This window comes from Bactrocera dorsalis, chromosome 6 (genome assembly GCF_023373825.1).
Source record: "Bactrocera dorsalis isolate Fly_Bdor chromosome 6, ASM2337382v1, whole genome shotgun sequence".
Taxonomy (NCBI): Eukaryota; Metazoa; Arthropoda; class Insecta; order Diptera; family Tephritidae; genus Bactrocera; species Bactrocera dorsalis.
The window spans coordinates 36,791,401-36,810,164 of NC_064308.1; the positions used below are offsets into that span (position 1 = coordinate 36,791,401).

The window sequence follows — 18,764 nt, forward strand, 5'->3', positions numbered from 1 at the left end:
TTCATCAAATGACCCTGAACATTCATACAAATGGTTTATACATTTTACATTGGTCATACGACCTGGTGTATCATGGTTTATATACGAGGTGTGTTCAAAAAGTATCACGAATTTTGTGTTTTTTTCAAAAATTATTTATTTATTCATGAATATCTATTTTGTCCCCTTCAAAGTAATCCCCATGAGATATTATACACTTGTGCCAACGGTTTTTCCAATCTTCGAAGCACTTCAAAAAATCATTTTCTTTTTTATCTTCTTCAGCTCCTCCTTCGATTCCGTCTTTATCTCGTCAAGAGAAGCGTAACGTTGTCCTTTCATGGGCCTCTAGGGAACAAGAAAAAGTCACAGGGGGCCAGATCTGGGGAATACGGTGGCTGCGGCATCATAAGTGTGTTGTTTTTGGCCAGAAAGTCGCGCACAAGCAACGATGTGTGAGCAGGGGCGTTATCGTGGTGCAAAAGCCAATTTTTGTTCTTCCAGAAATCCGGCCGTTTCTGGCGGATTGCTTCGCGCAAATTGCGCATAACTTGCAGGTAATATCCTTATTGACCGTTCTTCCCTGTGGCAAGAACTCATGATGCACCACGCCCCTGTAATCGAAGAAAACTATCAGCAAAACTTTCACATTCAACCGAATTTGGCGCGCTTTTTTCGGTCTTGGTTCGTGCGGCAGCTTACATTGAGATGATTGAGCTTTGGTTTCCACGTAATAACCATAAACCCACGATTCGTCACCAGTTATGATCCTCTGGAGCAAATTTGGGTCATTGCGGACAGAATTTAACATCTCATTAGCAATATTCATGCGATGCTGTTTTTGGTCGCAATTGAGCAATTTGGGTACAAATTTCGCGGCGACCCGTCTCATGCCCAAATCATTGATAAAAATTGAATGGCACGAGCCAATCGATATGTATAGGTCCTCAGCAACGGTCCAAGGTAGCTTCTCCGTATGCCACAGTCAACATTCGGAATGCATCCGCGCACTTAATTTCGTTTTTCACACAAAATTTGATACAGGTTCTTTGATCCAGTTTTTTGAATAGGTAAAAATCGAAGACGATCCAAAACACATGCAAGAAAAGTAGCTGTCAACAATTAAATGAACATTCAAAATGGCCAAGCTTGTCGGCATAAGTGAGAGACATGAGTACCAACATAACGCCACAAAAAATTCGAAATTCGAATATACGTAACCCGCGAAAATTCAAAATTCGCGATACTTTTTGAACACACCTCGTATCAATACAGTACATTTGATGCTTAACTTCAACCGCGATTTACACTGAAGATAAAGGACTTGTTTATTGTTGGATTCTTTTTTACGCGTTTACAAAAAAAGCAACTTGGGGGAAATAATGAAAGCCTAATGCATTATGGGTCGGTTACAATTTGTACTTTACTTAACAATGTCAGTTGTCTCTATTTAACTTAATATACTTAGCACATTTTATAGAGAATTTCTAACTTTGTTCCGTTCCGTTTATTGTTATATTAGAGGGATTCTCTTGATCTTGCAAAACCCTTCCACTTGTTGCAAGGGCATAACAACAAACATACGCAGAAAATTGTGTGCAATGGCTGTAAAATATGTCAGACCAAAACCCGTGTTTATTTTCGTGCAATGACACGTGAAAATATAATTGCAACCCTGTGCTAGCTGTCATTTCACTTAAAGACTTATTTTGGCGTGAAATTGTTGAGGAAGGTAAATTTTAAATAGATTTTATAATTTCTATTTAAATTGTTAAGAATGAATGCAAAAGGTGCGCCAATTCACAATAGTCATTTACAATACATTGACCGAATCAGCCGTTCATATATCACTAGATTCTACAATTTTACTCTCGTGCCCTTGCAAGAGCAAGAGAATACCCCTATTGTGTATATATGTACTGAACGTGCACAATTGGATTTTAGTATTCAGACAACTTTGAACTTTTCGGGAAAAAATACAATTATTCCCAACAGTTTTCAGTTGAAACAAGTAACAGTATAATTATTTAGAATGTTAGTAGTTAGTGCGTATTATTTATGGAACAATCTTGTCCTAATTTCGGTAGGGCTGAAAATTTTTATGTTGACAATTTACGTGGACGTTCCGAAAAATATTTAAAAATATTAATGGAAAAAGGAAAACGATCCATTAATTCGACATAGAAAAGCCCTATCTCCAAGTAGGACAGTCTTCGCCTTCGCCGGATGAAGTACACACAATTCACGCTATGCACTGTGGTTGTAGTTTTAGAGACACCTGGACATGGACTATTGAAAGCCAACGTACGAGTACGTTGAACCTCGTTAAACAAATTTTTGACGATCGTCAACAAAGGAGAAGAGAAGGTGTATATATTTCCGTTTCTCTAAAATCTTTGGAAACGTTAGACCTATTTGGCTGAAAACAGGGACTAAATAATAATTTTTGGATCACCCACGTACAGTTACTCACAAAAATGAGTATACACAGAAGTTCGTAAAATAAATACACAAACTATGGAAAATTTAGTGAATATATTTGAATTTTTTTGATGCACATATAAAGATTGAACTCTTGTCGACTATATTTGAACATAAATTAATTCATTTATTTAACATTAAGCAAAAACTTAAACAAAAAACTATAATTATTGACAAATTCGGGTCACAAAATTGAGTATACACTCCATGGAAAATAACAATTTTATCCAACTAACTTTTGTTTTTCTTTAATTTAATAGGCTGTGGGTCCACCTGCTGCATCTATTACAGCTTGTATCCGTCTAGGCATCGATTCTACCAGTTTTTTGTAAAATTAGGTGATATTTCGCCCCATATCCTGATAATCTCCTTTTTTAGTTCTTTGGTACGGGGACTGGATTTTTTCAGCTCAGATTTTAGTTCTCCCCATAAGTGTTCTGTGGGGTTCATATCAGGTGATTGTGGGGGAGTTTTAAGCTGTTTTGGAGCATTATAAAGCAACCATTCTTTAACTAACATCGCTGTGTGCTTTGGATCGTTGTCTTGCTGGAACCAAAACACTGACGGAAGCTTTATTTTCTCCATGCTTGAACGTAAATTTGACTTCAGTGTATTCAAATAAATCTCCTTGGTCATGTTGCATTCAATAAATTGAATGGTGGCCACTCCACTAGCTCCCATAGACCCCCACAGCTTAACTGAACCACCGCCATGTTTCACTGTCCCAACTAAATTTTTACTTTTTAGCTCCGTGTTTGGCTTTCTCCACACAATTTGTCGTCCATCAGATCCCTAAATGGTAATCTTTGTTTCGTCAGTGAACATTACACTTTCCCAGAAACTTAAAGGCTTATCAACGTGAGCTTCCGCGAATTCAAGCCGTTTTTTCTTATTTACACCCGAGATAAATGGCTTTTTACGTGCTATCCGACCATGCAAATTCTTTTTGCGAAGAACACGACGAACTGTTTCAGTTGATATTTGTTTATTTACGTATTATTTTTGACACTTCAACCGTTAATTTAGGAACACTTATCTTTGGGTTTATTCCACTTTACGTAAAATATTACGCTCATCAACCTCAGTCAAAATTTTTTTTCTACCTCTCCCACCGGAATTTCGCAATGTTCCTTCATATCTCCATTTATTTATAATTTTTTGGACTGTGCAAAGAGGTCTACCAATAATTTCACCAATTTGTCTGTACGATTTACCTTCACAGCACAATTTAATCACAAATTCCCTTATTTCCATAGTTGTCTCCTTTCTAGTACCAGCCATGGCGAAAATAATGCACAAAATACAATAAATTGCGTATCTAACGATAATACACGACAAAAACTTTAAAACGTATTTAAATGTCCGCATGATCACATAACTGTAAAAAGATATCCAGAGATGTAACATATAAAATGCAGATGTATACTTAATTTTGTGACCCAATTTTATCAGTACAATTAGTTTTTTGTTTAAGAATTTGGTTAATTTTGGTTAATATTAAAGTTATTTTATGTAGAATTATAGTTATTAAGATTTTAATTTCCAAATGTGCATCAAAAAAATTCAAATACATCCACTAAATTTTCCATAATTTGTGTATTTATTTTACGAATTACTGTGTATACTCATTTTTGTGAGTAACTGTATATATCATGCATGTTTACGACAGCGTATGTAAGTATATTGTCACCTAAAATGCAATGTAACGGAACATCTCTTTCATTAGCGGTTAGGTGTAATCAGAGGCATTAAAAGGCTATACCAGTGCCATAATTTCAAAAAATCGATTTGTTTTTTTCTTTTTCGATAATCGGCAAGGTCGTATCTTGAATAATTTTTGAATGGCAGCGTTCTAAAGAGCGACCGCTCGTATGTAAAGGGTGATTTTTTAAGAGCTTGATAACTTTTTTTAAAAAAAAAACGCATAAAATTTGCAAAATCTCATCGGTTCTTTATTTGAAACGTTAGATTGGTTCATGACATTTACTTTTTGAAGATAATTTCATTTAAATGTTGACCGCGGCTGCGTCTTAGGTGGTCCATTCGGAAAGTCCAATTTTGGGCAACTTTTTCGAGCATTTCGGCCGGAATAGCCCGAATTTCTTCGGAAATGTTGTCTTCCAAAGCTGGAATAGTTGCTGGCTTATTTCTGTAGACTTTAGACTTGACGTAGCCCCACAAAAAATAGTCTAAAGGCGTTAAATCGCATGATCTTGGTGGCCAACTTACGGGTCCATTTCTTGAGATGAATTGTTGTCCGAAGTTTTCCCTCAAAATGGCCATAGAATCGCGAGCTGTGTGGCATGTAGCGCCATCTTGTTGAAACCACATGTCAACCAAGTTCAGTTCTTCCATTTTTGGCAACAAAAAGTTTGTTAGCATCGAACGATAGCGATCGCCATTCACCGTAACGTTGCGTCCAACAGCATCTTTGAAAAAATACGGTCCAATGATTCCACCAGCGTACAAACCACACCAAACAGTGCATTTTTCGGGATGCATGGGCAGTTCTTGAACGGCTTCTGGTTGCTCTTCACCCCAAATGCGGCAATTTTGCTTATTTACGTAGCCATTCAACCAGAAATGAGCCTCATCGCTGAACAAAATTTGTCGATAAACACATTTCGAACCGAACACTGATTTTGGTAATAAAATTCAATGATTTGCAAGCGTTGCTCGTTAGTAAGTCTATTCATGATGAAATGTCAAAGCATACTGAGCATCTTTCTCTTTGACACCATGTCTGAAATCCCACGTGATCTGTCAAATACTAATGCATGAAAATCCTAACCTCAAAAAAATCACCCGTTATAAGTAGGATAGTTGAAAATTTAAACGCGTTTTTCTTGAAAATATGTTTTACAAAATTGAGTATTCCTGAATATATTTACTATACAATGATCTACAATCTTTTTGATTGTTTAAAATAAACGATCTTTTTTTACTTAAAAAAAACTACATCATTTTGTTAATTTTTGATGTTTTCCCAAAATCGTAGGTCATTAGATAGGAAATGGCACTTCTGAAGGCAGCATATAACTTCGTTAATTTATGGAAAAAATATTTAAAGTATAACTGAAAGTATACATTATTATGTCTAAAGAACTTCGAAACATTCTATAGAGTACTTTCTTTTAAAAAATTCATTAAAATCGCCTAATTTTTAATGGGTCACACTGGTATAGCCTCTTAAAAAAAAAAAAAACAATTTTAAATAAGGTTTTGACTCGGCTTCAGGGAAGTTTGAAAAAAAAATTGTTTATTAAAAAAAGCATACGTTTCATTGAAATCTACTGAGCGGCTTTCTGCTAGTAACCAGTTCGAAAAACATAGTTTTGAGAAAAAAACGCACGAGAATCCTTTGCTAATTATCGAATGACTTAACATAACAATCTATTTATATATTTATTTAACATGAGAAGGAAAAATGATATCAGATAAAAATTACTCAGATTGAATCATTTATACACATAGCAGAAAGTTATTTTTTTTATATTTATTTTTTTATTAAATAAAAAAATCTCGAGTTTTTGGTGGTACGTTGTTTTGGGTTTTAGGTGTCTATATGCGAAAAGTATTTCATATTATTTTTATTTTTGTTATAACTCCACATTCAACTCTCTATAATATAGTATATTAACTTACACCGATTTTTTAATCTAAAAGTATTTAAAAAGTATTGTGAATTTTGAATTTTCGTTGGCTTTGTTTTTCGTCAACGGTTTTGATTGAACGCGCTTTGATTCGCCTTCGAATTCGAATTCCAAAAAATTGTTTAAAGATCTGTATAAAATTTTGAGAGAAAAACAAAATTAAGTGCGCGGACGGATTCCGAATGTTGACTGTGGCGTATGGTGAAGCTACCTTGGATAAAAAAACGCTTTTCGGTGGTATAAAATGTTCTCAAAGGGTCGACAAAAATATTTGGCACACCTAACGCTGTGATTTTTTGTACCCAAAACTAAAGTGGCCAATGATCATAGCTTTATTAAGAGAATAAAACTGCATCGAAGGAGGAGCTAAACAAGATCACGAAAAAATATTTTTTAAGTACATTGAAGATTGGAAAACCAAAACGCTGGCAGAAGTGCGATATATCTGGGGGTGATTACTTTGAAGGTGACAAAATAGGTATTAGTGCATAAGTAAAAACTTTTTAAAGAAATACAAAATTCGCTGTTATTGTAATATTCCAGTTGTCTCATAATGAGAGAATTTATACGAACGATTGTTTTTTTGAAATCTAGCAATGCAGAAACCGAACTGAGTAATACAAATATGGAATGTTTGGTTTGGGGCGAAAAATAATTTTAAATTGAGTTTACAATGTTTCTGTTTGAATTATATATCAAACTGTTTGATTTGTAAGATCAAATTTGTTAAACTCAACAAAGATTTTTGTCTACCTTACCGCTGGTGGGGGGATTTCAAAAAAGTCTTTAGTCGAGCTGAGAATATTTCATTCTAATTTTATTATTAAATTTGTAAACCTTATATACTATTTTAGAAGTCTAACTTATCTAATTAAATATATACATATATATTTACAGCACACCACATGGGGTTGTTTTCAACTATACAATACAATACATGTGTGTATGTGTGTGCTGTTATACAAGTATAATTTATATTGCTTGGTTTGGGTTGTTTTCAAGTGCACATGTGCATTTGTAACAGTGGTCGGCATTTCATAGCAAAATTTTGCAAACTAACTTCACACGTACGCTTACGCTCTATCGTTCAGTCGTTGTCGAGCCATCAACGAATTAACATCACGCAAGACCATAGCGCAAAACGAAATATGCCCTGCGAGAAATATTTTATGATTCTAAATGCCTTTGATGCCACGCAATGCCTTTATGTTCCAAGTCTTTTAAAGATAATAGGGAATATATCCTCAAAAGACAATTTGTTAATTTTCATTATACTATTAATTAATAATAAAAATTGCTTAATTTAATTCCAATTTCTCACTGGGCTACTATTTTTTCGTGCTCACCAACACAGTGACAGATCCTCTCATGCCGACCACTGATTTGTAATCAATTGCCCAAACCTAAGTAAATATGTTTAGCATGTATTTCTTGAGTGCATGCGTATCACTTATTAATGCATACGTGCCTCATATGTATATGTTTGTATGCTGCATATCAATGCATATATTTTATGTGTTTATTTACGTATGTTCAATATATTTGAACATAGATATCTATTAGTAGTGGACTGTATGATTACAATAGCTAGATTATTTCTTATCTTATTTAACATTGAAATATATAAAAGATTTATATATAATATTGTTGTCCGTGCTTTGGCAGCAACGAACATGTTCGATTTTGAATAGTTTCATATTAGAAGAAGCGATAGTAAAACTGAAAAATAGTTATAGTATGTTTAATTTTGTAATTATATAAGTAGTATTTTGAGTTAGCTTTCCTAACTTGTCTTGAACTCAAACAAATTTCTAGTTCTAATTTTGCTGAAATGTAGAAAGTTCCCTTGCAAATGATTATTGCTACAGTCAGGTTTTTGAAAACGCGATTGGTAGCCACATATTTTTTACTAAGATTGTTTCTAAATAATGTTCTCTTACTATTTAAATCTTAAAAACAGTTTTGAGTTTTATGTATGCACATATAATATTTTCTATTATCAATACGGCTTCCATGATGTCTTGTCTTTTTGTTAGCTTCATTTAAGGGGTTGATCCGATAATTAGTTTTTGAATTATTCGACAGATAACAAAGAGAGCTCGGGCACTTCACAGCGCTAGAGTGAAACTTTAAACTCGTTTTTCTCAAAACTATGTTTTTTGAATCGGTGACAACTGTAACTCGAAAACCGCTCAGTAGATTTAAATGAAATTTATACAGTTTTTAAAATACATAATAAATTCGGGCCTGATCGAAGGATTTTTGTTTTTCCAAAAATTTCGATTTTTTAAGACCAATTTACTCTTGATTTTGTTAATTTTTGAAAAAAAAAACAAAGTCCTTCCATCACCTTATTTATAAAACTAATATTTTTTGTCCGATTGATTTTAGATGAATCTCCAAGGACTTATGGTTGTCACCGCAACTACCTTTTTTAGAACAGGGTCAACACAAACAACTATAAGTTTGGAAATTAATTTTTTTTTTTTGAAATTTTCGTGACTTCATGTCAATACATTCTCTAAAAATGCCATATTACTACTTTTGTAAAATAACACGATTTAATAGCAAAAAAAAAAAATACTGAAAATTCTCATTTTTTCGTGCCCCTAACCCCTTAATGTGTTGCGTAAATAATTTATAGATTTGCATACAAAAGCACTTATACTTTCAATACTTGATTGCCAAAAACATATTTATACATCATTTTATTCAAGTTTTTTTTTGTGATAGCCGTATTTACAGTTTACATAGAATAAATGCGTTAGGTGTACGTGTGATTTGTTGACACTAAGAATGATAATCCCATCGATAACAATACGAAAATATTTATAATCCTACAACTAGAAATTCATAAACTATATATATTTTTATAAAATATAAACTCAAAGAAAGTACTTAATAATGAAAGTTAAACTTTAGATATAACCATTAATTCGCTACAAATCCTTACTTGTGTATTTCAAATAGATCAGCTCTGGTCTTTCAATTTCTTTACTTTGTTTTTTTTTCAAATTTTTACATTCTTATAAAAATTATTTAGGATATATATTTTTATATATCAAAAACACTTCTACCATGATGGTATGTGATGTTTTTTTCTCTCAGCAATGAATTGTTAGTCACTATTTTTTAATTTGCACATTTTCTCTAAAAGTGAATGGATTCCTTTACGACTATAATAGCATATCTATAATATGGATTAAAGACAACATGTTAATAAAATTCAAAATACAGTATCGTCCGCATATAAGAAACTTTGAAAATGCCACTAACATTTTTCTTATATCTTACAAATTTCATGCACAAACTTCTTATAACCGTACATCGCGTTATGTTGCACGAAAACAAATCTTTTATTTGATTTCATTTATTTCATTCAATATTTTTATTAAAAATAAAAAACAATCAACATCAACGAAAATTAACAAAACTTTAAATTCATATTGCATGTATAGGAACTTAAAAAGTTTGCACTTTGCGACAGTTGCTTTTTATAATAAATATTGCATGTTTTGTTTATGTACATATAAATTTATCATTTTTTTGACTTTGAAAAGAAGTCATTTATTTTTTTTTTGGAACAAGAGATTTGTCACGTTCATTAAAGATAATTTTCTCAATATTTACTAAGTTATCATCATCATTTAAATATTGCTTCAATACAAACAAGGCTTGTAGCGCTTCCTCTCTGCTAGGTGGCACTGCGCTTTCTGCAGAGTCTCCTATAATAATATCTCCATTCTCCTAGTATTTCGTCTATTATATCATTTTCGTTTACAGCCCCAAAACAGTTCTCCCTTTCCAAATCAGCTAAATTTTAGAAACAAGAGTTATTGTCTTGAATCTCGCAAAAATCATCATTTGAGTCACAGCTTTCGGTTTCACAATAAATATTCTCTGAAGTAGTATCATCATTTGAGTCCATTACAGGGATTCCTTCGTAAATTCTGGCTTTTTTAAAACAATTTCTTATTGTTTGAGAAGTCACGAGCCACCTAGTGCGCTTGACAATGTACAAGACTCTCCAAATATTAACGCTTTTTACAAAATTAGCTATAAATCCACCTTCTACTGCTAGTATTTGTTCGCGAACTAGACACTTTCTATAATGTGATTTGAAAGACTGAATAATACCTATAACAAATAAAAAGACATGAAACTTAAAAGTGGCAAATGGTGGTATAGCAAAGCTTGGTCAAAGGTTGAATTATACCTGTAGTACACGGTGGTAAAAATACAATTTCAATGCTTTTTGGTGTAAAATCCAAATTGTGGCATGAAGCGTTATCAATAAGGAGTAGAACCTTTTTATTTTTTGCTGCCAGTTTATCATCAAACTCTTTTATAATTTCTCTCCTGATGCAACTAGTCATCAACGCTTTTCTGTTAAATTTATATGGGATAGGAATGATCTTTCCTTGAAAACACCTTGGGTTTTTATATTTTCCGATGGCATACGCATATTTGTCTGTACCAGTCGCATTGGTTAGAAAGATTCTCTCTTTTGATGTCTTACGGGGCATCTCGACACGATAGAATTTATAGAATACTAGCTGCATTGCCGTGCACATAGCCTGTGGAGACTCCACGTTGCTCATAGCTTACTAGATATAGAATACTATCTAGTTTGCCATGTATAGTAAGCTAAAAGCTGTCACTTCAGCAGTTTGACAGCGCAGTTTTCATTTCTATGAAAATTTTGAAGAGGCAACATATCTCATTTGCACATATGCCGACGGCATTTTCAATTTGGCAATATGAAATTTAGAAGAGCGAGTATTAAGACGGTTGTGTTATATTATAAAAATAAAGTACATGTTCAAAATAACATTTTTTCAAAAAATTAATATTTAGTTTAATATTGTTAATTTACAGAAAAATTATGCAAATTGGGTTGGGAATGAGCGAAGTCTTAAATTTAATAAACTTATACAAGCATAAATCAAAATATTATTGCGTATTTTAAATTTATTATTTCAGTTGGTATATAAAATTTATGCCGCAATTATTATATAATAGTCCAAAAATATGAATTCTTATTTTTCCCAGAAGTACATTTGTAAAAAAAGGATCTTTCTCCTTTGCTTATTATCTTATTTTTCTTAGAAATACATTTGTAAAAAAGGATCTTTATCCTTTGTTATTATTTTCTTTTTCCCAGAAATACATTTGTAAACAAAAGGATCTTATTCCTTTTTTTATTTTCCACATAAAAGATTAAAGCTACCTATCTCTCATTTACGTATATGTATTTCTGTACATGTATACCGACGAAAGTTTTATTTCCGATGGCATTTCGCAAATGATAAAATAAAGTTTTCAAGAGCTCAAAGCATGCGCTACATCAGCTCGAACCTACCTACCCTACGCCTTTGCGCTAATGATTCTATCATGATAGCAAATGCCCACATACAGATTTGGCAATGGTAATAGCAATTCGTTTGACAGCTAGTATTCTATATATTCTATCCTGTCGAGATGCCCCGTTAAGTCCACTTACGGCTTGGCTTCCCGCAACATATGAACCAGTCGGAAAAGCTTTATAAAATAGAACTGTCTCGTCGGCGTTAGAAATATCTTCTAATGAATACTTCTGTAGTAACACTGGAAGAACATTTTGCTTGAAGTTTAAAGCCGATTGATTATTCGCGGAAGCAGCTTCGCCGTGATGTTTTTTGAAACGCACATTTTCGTTTTTCTTCAGTCTTTGCAGCCAGCCTGGGCTAGACTTAAAATCAAGGATGCCTAATTTGATTGCAATTTGCTGCGCTTTTTCAAAGATCAATGGGCCGGTTACATGAGCGTTTGCCTCCATGATTTGCCTGAACCAAATGAACATTGATTTGTTTAGCGCTTCATATTTTGATGTGCACGTCCTCTTTTGCTCTAAGTTGCGGCAGGTATAGCTCTTTTCACTGAGTTCTTTCGATTGTTTCAAAATTTTCGAAATCGTGCTGCTTGCAATATTATATTTTTTGGAGATTTCGCTTCAGGCTTTGCCGCTTTTTGCTTCTTCCGCAATTTTGATTTTTGTTTTAATTGGCAAAGAGTTTCTTTTAATTTTTTCCATTTTTATTTCTTGCTTTTTCGATTATTTTTTTTTTTAAAAACAGCTGTGAAGCAAATTTTAGCGTTGCCAGATACAAATTTTAATACATTTAAGATATAACATTGCCAGCACAAAGTTTTGAAAATTATTTTTTTTTAAGAGTTTTTTTTTGTATGGGCAGATAAATTTCGTGAGAGGAAAAAATTTCTTGTAAGCGGTTTTTCTTTTAAGCGGTCTTATTTAGATGAGAATACTTAAGTGGTCCAAGGTGTTTCAAAATTGTTTTTTATAAACGGGCTTTTCTTGTAAGCGGGTTTCTTACTTTAGTAACAAGAAGATAACACATTAGGTCTAAAATATATAATATACGTAGAAAGCCAAAATATTTCGTACAAAAACCATATCTCTTAAAAACTGGTTCGCATCATCCTGGCATTGGAAATTTGGGGTAAATTTCGCTACCTTTCTACACCCTCTACAAGGACTCTAGATACGCTATTAAGGTTCGGCAATTTAGTGTCAGGGCCCCTGGATAAAGTATATCCGACCTTCTAAACGTTCTGAAACTTCTGAAGCTGTTCCGGACTTAATGAGCATTCTCAGATCTACTGTTAATAGCATAACGTTTAAAGATTCAAAAGGATTAGAAAACGAAAATGCACTACTTTTGGCTCTGTATAACTGAATAACAAAGCTGCAGTTTGTCATGCAGTTACTTTCAAAACATGTTGCTGCAATGTCTTACTTATATCAATAAGAATCTAAAGTAAATTCAGAAGATATTCGAAGTATTTTGTGGCCACTGAAATTATTGCTTAAAGCGCATGGGCCGACTTTCAAAAGCAAGCAGCAAAAACAATAAAAACCGCTCTCAACTATAAAGTTTGGTTTAGTAATTTCAGTTTTTTTTCCTAAGAAATTAAAAAATACAATATCTAAACACCGTTAGGACAATAATGTTCACAGTAAAAACGAGTAATTAATTCCTTAAAGCTTTCGTCGAATTGATTAATATGTAAATTAACATATATGTATGTCTATTATGTCGACGTGACGATTTACCATATTTCCCATTTATGACGTTAGATGTAAAAAATTAGCATCATTAAAAAAATTGGACTCGACTAGATTAGATAGACATTAAAAAAGTATTAATAACTTTTAATTATGTCAACGTTAATTGCACAGGTCCTACCCTACAGTTGAATACCATATATCTAAATTGACTTTACATATAACCGCTCTGTATAGTAAAGCTGAACTCGTTGCTAAGGCTGTATTTTGAGTTTTTTATTTAAAGGCCAGTTTAAATTTCCTGCTCTTATTTTCAAGCTAGTTATGTTGCTTGATACACATATGTTTTCTCTATGCAAACGCATGCAACATACTATGTTAACATGGTTACACTTTTGTTCAGCCGTCTTGTGCCTGAGTAATATTTCTGAACAGTACTCCCTATGCTCGAATGCTTTTTTGTTTTCATTTATACACTATTGCAACCTGTGGATACAGAGTATAATAGTTTTGCTTGCCTAACGGTTGTACTATACGTATCATCTGAAACAAAGCGAGATAGATATAGGGTTATACATACATAAATGATCAGGATGACGAGGAAAGCTGAGATCCGGGTGTAAGTGAGTTGTAACCTGAGTAAAAATTGAGATATCTTTATGAAACTTGGTATGCGAGTTTCTTAGTACAAAAAATTACGAGTTAGTAGATGAGCATAATCGAACCATGGCCAGGTCCACAAAACACTATTAGCCGAAAACCTATAAAGTGTTATATTGTATCTAAGCACTAAATTAAGATATAAGATAATTATAACAGTGATTTCCCACAGAGAATCGCAGTAGCAAGCGGCACCAGCGGGAAAAATATTTTAATATTTTTTTAAGTAAGCTTGGCTCCGTTCTCTAATAACTTCGTCACATCGTACATACCTTCTAAACCATTTAAGCTAGAACAACTTTGCCTAGGGGAAATATTATGAGAACTCCTACCGACTGTGCGGATGAAAACAGATGTTAGTCCCGCTCACCCTCCATATAATTGTATTGTTAAAAACTCCTAAAAGCGCGAGATATCAATTACGAAATACGCCAGGGACATTACACTTTATATAAGGGGTATTCAGACCGAACTTGTTAATCTGGTAGTTCGTTAGTTGATACTTTTCAAACACTTAACTGTGAACATACTTTGTATATCAGTAGTGGGTGTAAATTTCGTTTCAAAACAGCTGATTCATTTATATTAAATACTTTTGAAAAATTTATCAGAAACTAATTTGTAGTAGATAGCAAATGTATTTTTTCGCAATGAATTAAGTTAACTTTTGAGGCAACAACGCAAACAAAACAGCTGTGATGTTACCAAATAACGAAAAAACTATAACGCTTGCCAGTCTGGTACTTCGTTACTCGGTAAAACGATAATCTGTTAATTTTACAAAAACAAAACCCACGTAAAAACTACCGAGTAACGACTAACGAATTAACAAAGCTGGTCTGAATACCCCTATAGATTATATTTAGACAAGGTACGTTTCAAAGTAAAAAAAAAAAACAGAACATATGGTTATTTCGGCAATAGCCTCCTTCTGTTTCAATACAGCTTTTTGCTCGGTCCAAAAACATGTCGAACGAGTGTTTTAGCTCGGTATGGCCGCCAGTAGGCCTTTTGAATGGCCTCTACGTCTGCATAACGCTTTCCTTTCATGAGCAAATGAATTTTTCCGAAAAGGAAGAAGTCGCACGGTGCCATATCAGGTGAATACGGTAAAATGTGATTTTTGGTCAAATAATCGTCCTTCGAATGTTAGATTCTGAGCAATTCTTGGTCGTCAATCAATTTGTGCGGTACAAATCGTACACATACCTTTCGTAAGCCCAAATGTTTGGTCAAAATGCAATAATCGAAATTTTAAATTCCATTTCCATGAATTTCAATGATGATTTCGGCTGAGTTTTGATAAATTCACGCACAGTTTCAATGGAATCTCTGGTGGTCACGGATTTTGATGGCCCACATGTTGATCGTCACTTATGTCCTCACGACCACTTTGAAAATGCTGAAACCACTTGTGCATTAGCTACGGGATAGGCAATCATCACCATAAACTTATTTCACGCTTCGGTAAAAGTTTTACCAATTCTAAAACAAAATTCAATGTTGGCTCTTTGTTTAAAACTCATTTTCGCACCGATAACACAAACATACTGATAGTTAAAACGCAATAACTTCACTTCCAATTAATGAAATGTAAAGAAATTCTCACTGGACAATCGATAAAGCTAGCAGATTCTAACGCACCTGCGCCACTAGATTCGAAAAGTCCTGTTTACTTTGGAACGCACCTTGTATACTAGAAGATCCGGCCACGCGTTGCTGTGGTATATATTATTATATTATATTATTTATATAATAAACTATTTAATGTAGTGAAAATTTTATCTTATATATAAAAATGAAACGCCTTTCCTTGTATGTCTGAGCATTACTCCCGAACCACAGCACGGAAAGACGTGAAAATTTGCACGGTATTCCTTTAGTCCTGGAGAAGGTTCTAACGGCGGCATTTTTTGCAAAATCAGCCTCGATTTCGCAATTTATACTACTATACAGTATACTACTTTACTGTATTCTGGCAGATACAGTATACTACTATACAGTATCTGCCAGAATACCAAAATGTGACTCCTGACTAACAGAATCACTAAATTACTATTGTGACAATTAGAGACATGAGACAATCGTCTCAAGCAGAATACCGATATAAATATTATATAAATAAAATACTATAAAATAAAGACTTTTACGACTACACAATTTTTTCATGGATGAGGTCGTAATATAGAACTTAAAACATCAAAATTTGCTAAGATATTAAGACGAACAAAATTTTATTTTCGTTTTTGTAGAGCTGTGGGTGGGTAATTTGTGTGATCAGATTTTTTAGTAAATCTTACGTATATTTCCAATCTTTATTTTAAGACTACTATTAGCAAAAAAAGTCAGACTTTTGTAATTAAATTTCGCTGGAAAACTCATTTGTCGAAATATTCGGCGATTTTTACGATGAGCGAAACTATTCAATAAAGAAGTTTTGTGTCCGGAATGAAATTTCTGGTGCTAACACGTTCAAAATGTTGGAAAGGGCCTTCCTTTCATCACTTGTCTCGAGCAAGTGTTTTTAATTAGTTCAAATTAGTACAAATTATTCACGTCAATATAATAAAGGAATTAGTGCTGAAAAATCGATGATTAACAGTCCTTCTTTGGCTTTCTGGCATCGTTGTTGCGTTCACAACTGTGAAACGCCGCTTTTTGACTACCATGATGTCATGAAACGTAGTATTTTTATCTATGCTTATTACCCGGAAACACACAATAAATCTGCAGAAAATTGCCTTGGTTATCAACACCAATTTAGCAGTGATCATTATATGTATGTACATATGTATATGTTTGTCTTTATGTTGACTTGCCTAAATGAAATATGCAGAGCCATTGAAAAAACTCTGTGCACGTATCACATAGCCTTTCAAATGGCTGCGCAAGACGAAGGTGATGTTAAGAAATACTTTTTCAAAAGTTTGGCTTTCCTGCAACAATTGAAGCAATTGATGGGATGCATTTTCAAATTATGCACCCATCATAATGAACATTTGTATTTCAATAAGAAATACTAAAGCAATTGTGTGAGTAAGACCAAATGAAGAGACTGTTGCAGATATGTGACCATAAAATGGTTGTAAGAGCAGGTAATGCTCGTTTGGAGGTGCATCTTATAATTCATATGTGTGGAAAGTGTCACTTGAGAGACGCAAATTAAAGTCAGAGAAACATGCCTCTTAGGTTTGTTTATTATTTATTTATACCAATTTCTGAATAGTTCATTTTTATTTACTTATATTAAAAGAAACTCTTTAACCCCTTGACGTAAGTATTTGCATGAGTTTGACTCGTGGTACAATTTTTGTGCCTAACATGATTATCACAAGTCTGGCTCGTGGGGCGTAAAAGTGTACATTTAATGAAAAGAGAATTGAAATTTTCCCATTATTTTCAGCTAATAATGTAAACATAAAACCACTGTGTAATTAGCCATATTTTTTGTTACGTATTAAAATTAAATCATAGTATTTTTTTTTTTGTAAATTTGTAAAACAAGCATGCGTCAGCTCGTAAGCATCAAAACTGGTTTGTTTAGTGCAAGTTGTGTTCGAACAGTTGGAAGCGAATTTCGTTGCGCTAATTGATACGTCAAGGGGTTAATGAAAAACATTCTCAAGCGAGATCAATTGTTGAACACATAAGTATGTACGTAGTGTACTCAAGGGAAGGTTTTAAAACTTTGTGAATTAATACGTAAATGATAATTTATTCACGGGGTTTGGTATAATAAAGGCACTTAAAATATAATATTTTAAAATATATGAATTAATACAGAATATCCGAAAATTGTCATCAAAATCGCTCTTTTTGGGACATGTAAGATCTATTAATTTGGAGCATTTCCTTTTTTTCCTTACTTTGAACTTTGAGGCTTTCAACACTTATTTTTTATCGTTTTTTAATTTACACTAATTTCTCCTAGCTTCATAAACGTATCGTACCTCAATACGTATCAACTACTACAACTTGATCACGTTAATCACCGCGTTTACGAAAATATACTCACTTTTTCTTATACCATTTCGATCACCTACTGTGAGACTTTGCATGCGTGACCTTCCTTATTACAACGGTAGCACCTTTTTTAACCTTATCTTCGGTACCTTTACTTGTACTTGATGACGGATTTACCACTCTGTACCTTTAATTCTTTCATATACCCGGATTTGATCATTCAATTCCTTCAAACTTCCCGTCGGATACAACACAATTTTGTTCTCTCAACTATCCGATATACCCTCCACGATAATATTCCATTATGCTGTTTTCATCGAGTGATATTGGCTAACTTAATTCGATGTTGGAGTATAAATATTCCTCAAACTTTCATTCGTCTATTCCTCAACGTTCGGTGTACCTCTGCGGCACTCAACTTCTTTCCGAACTCTTCAAGGTTATCTTTAAACTATAGGAATTTCTGATTCCTAAAGCTCTTCGAAAAAATAGCTTGGCTGCTCCTTTCAACAACTGTTTTCTATATACATATGAACATCTGGAAATCGTTCCACCCTACCGTTTTAGACATAAGTACCGTCTCCATAAAAACTGGATATACTTTCTTCTACATCGCGCAACGTAAATAACACCCTATTAAAACTTCTGTCTTCGGTAGTGTCTCGCGAACTTGCTAATTCTTTTCCACTTCCTTCGTCATCGCTTTCATCGTCGAAAACCATATGTATGTATGTTGCAACAACCTCATCTGTAAGTCTTTCTTCTTCCTAACTACACTTAAGCTCTCTCAATTTTTCCCTGAACATGTCCACGGTCATACCCTTTACAGTATCGGCGTCTATCTTACAAAATTTCAAAATTCAATACTTTTATATATGTACATATATCGTATATTTGATAAAACTGGTATATTCGAATTTACGTTAACAAAAAACATTCCTACTGGTTACATCTATACATTC

General features: G+C 33.4%; 2 protein-coding genes across 26 annotated transcripts in view; one reads left to right on the forward strand and one right to left on the reverse strand.

Annotated features, from left to right (window-relative positions):
- LOC105226621 (plasma membrane calcium-transporting ATPase 3) overlaps positions 1-18,764 on the forward strand; it is a 529,385-nt gene that overhangs the window by 147,958 nt on the left and 362,663 nt on the right. The window lies entirely within an intron of this gene.
- Positions 4,235-18,764, reverse strand: part of LOC125779365 (uncharacterized) — a 168,122-nt gene continuing 153,592 nt past the window's right edge. The window contains exon 2 of one of the 2 annotated variants that reach the window (XM_049460696.1): positions 4,235-4,363. The gene's annotated coding sequence lies outside the window, so the exon portion shown is untranslated. The remainder of the gene's footprint in view (positions 4,364-18,764) is intronic. The other variant, XR_007423266.1, reaches the window with a different exon arrangement.